The sequence below is a fragment of the Emydura macquarii genome, unplaced genomic scaffold (assembly GCF_026122565.2).
Source record: "Emydura macquarii macquarii isolate MOO-44397 ecotype Brisbane River unplaced genomic scaffold, CSIRO-AGI_Emac_v2 contig_1790, whole genome shotgun sequence".
Lineage (NCBI taxonomy): Eukaryota > Metazoa > Chordata > Testudines > Chelidae > Emydura > Emydura macquarii.
Window position 1 is genome coordinate 14,540,175 of NW_027131927.1, and position 2,622 is coordinate 14,542,796.

The following is a 2,622-nucleotide window of genomic DNA, read 5'->3' on the forward strand; positions in this document are numbered from 1 at the left end:
TAGAATTAAGCCCTCTGCTCTCACTCTATGATAGGGACCTGTCATTAAGGCTACTCATTTTGGGTGCTTCAATATTTTGGTGCCCATCTTGAGAGGACTTGACTTTCGCAGGCCCTACTGACTCCAACTGGAGTTGTGGGTGCTCAGCGCTATGAAAATCAGGCCCTAGGCATCTCACCTTGGGCACCCTACGTTAGTGGCACTTTTTGAAAACACTGGCTTTAATCTTTTTGGCCTTGTATGTTGCCTTCTAGAATGGTTTCCAATTCAACCTTTTATTAAGTATGAAATATACGGGCCTGGTTCTTAAAGGGCCTCAACCCAGCCTCTCATTTTTGCACCAACAATCAATGCAGATGCAAAATGATGAAGGCAAATTAGATCATTTAGACAGCCAGCTGCCTGATTTCTGAGCACAACCAGTACTAAGGCTAAGGGAGCCTAAGGGAGTTAGGTATGTCATTGAAATTCAGTGGGCTTTGGTGCCCAACTCCTTTAGGCTCCTTGAAAATCCCAGCCCAAAGTACTTTGCAAACTAGTTCACAATCTCTTGCATAGGGGGTTCCCTAAATATAGATTCACAAATTAGACCACCTTCCTAGAAAGATGGTTGCTATCAGCAGAAGAATCAGATTTCCCCTTTGCATCTCACTGTCAAGTACCCTGTATTATGCAGTATGTTTGTGATGCTAAGTCCTGCTGCAGTACCAAAGCAACACCCTAATATATGCTGCTTTTCATATATTACATAAAACAGAGCATGTTACTGGAGCTCAAGGGCATGGTGTTGCATGAGAGACATCAACTGAGAAATGCATTGACACGCCCGTGGCTTACTGCTATCATTAAAAGTAAAAAATACAGTGCAGCCATGGCTCCCGATCCTTCATTCAGATCCACGTAAGCAATTCCTTATACCTTCAGCAAGACTCCATGCAAGCAGACCTTACCACGAGTGCTGGTGCTCAGCTTAGCCTTGTCTCTGACCCCACAGAGCAAGGATTTTGTTCTCAGTGCTTTTTAACCCAGCAAGGGAATAGAAAGACTATTCTGCTTGCATGGTTGTCCTCCCCAGTCAGGGTTTGTGGCGAGCGGCGTATCCGGTGGGAGGTGAGATTAGCTAGCACTGGTCCCGCAGGATCAGTCGGGTGTCTGTGATATAGAGCAGGTCAGGAGGTTTACTGGTGATGAGATTGTGTATGACAATGGGTTCATTGGACCCAGGTCTTCCAATGATTGGCATGCGGCTGAAGGTCCTGTTTTTGGTCTGGTGTATGAGGTAGCTGTTTGCTGGTAGCGCTGGACTGGATGCAGCTGTCAGTGACCTGGCTGGCATTTCCTTTCTGCTGATTTCTCTCTCCTCTGATGTGTATTGGTGAGGGGCGGAGGTGGGACGTCATTGACCTAGCAACTCGTCAGCTATCTAGCGAGTGACAGGGCTGCTCAGCTTCCCAGGAGTCAGAGTTAAGGTAAGGCACCGGGGAAGACCTGGGAATTCAGCGGCTGCCCAGTGCAGGGCAAGTGTGCTGGGCATGGTTCTGCTCCTGTGGGGCTCTGCTCGACAGTAGTGAGAAGTGGAGGGTTTGGGGTTTTTAAAAGGCATGGGGAAATGCCTATTTGGGTATTTGAGCATCGGGAGAACTGTGACCTGTATTCTGTTTGGTGCCCAGCAGTGGGATACAGGCTCTGCTTTGCTTCCTGATGGTAGAGAGGGAGGAGAGACTGCACTTTAGAATGTGAGCGCTTTGGGGCAGGGACTGTCTGCTACTCTGTGTTGTACAGCACCTACCACAACACGGTCCCATTCCTGGTTGGCTCTTAGGCATTACTATAAAAAACATGATCATTAAGTGCTGACTTCTGGGTCAAAGCACCTCCCCCTTGAAGTTCAGCCATCTGAGCGGTGAGCGTTCCTTTCTTTTTGGGAAGGCCTCTCATTGGTAGAGAGAAGCTGTATATGTGAATTACACACTGGCCCAGCTTTTCCATGTTTGATGTAACCCAGTTCACAAGAGGTCTCCCGGGGCCATCCTTTGGCTACCTCCCGCTGAACGTCTCAGTGACCCAGCATCACGTTGCACTGCAGGAGAAGACAGCACTACCTGCCTTTGAGGTCAAGCGCCATGGCCAATTGCTAATGCCCTCTGATACCACAGAGTAGAATTTGGTTCATTGCCTCCCCTGTGGTGGAGTAGTGCAGGAGGCCAGGCACTCAGCAACAGGCAGGAAATGCTGCATCTCAGTCGCGATCTGGCCAGGTGACCAGCCAGTTGTGTGGATGGGCTCCAACCGAGGGAACGTTTTGCTCAGCTAGGAAAATGGTGGCCAAGACATTTGATCACAGTGCAAGGGGAGTAGCACAGAGGGTGGAAAGCAGGGTTATTCTCAGTCCTTGGCTGAAGAGGCACAATAACTTCCCTTTCCTGAAGCAGTATATACACTTTCCTAAATGGCAAAGTCAGGCAGTAGTTTTTGCTGTTTGCACAAGTTTGACTGAGTCTGTTTCTCTCCTCTTATGGACCAAAGGGATTCAGAGTTCAGAGATGAGTCGCTGAGCATTAAGAATGTCACCACAAGCTAAACCAGCGCTTGCTTTGGACAGTAACAGAGTATATACCGGTA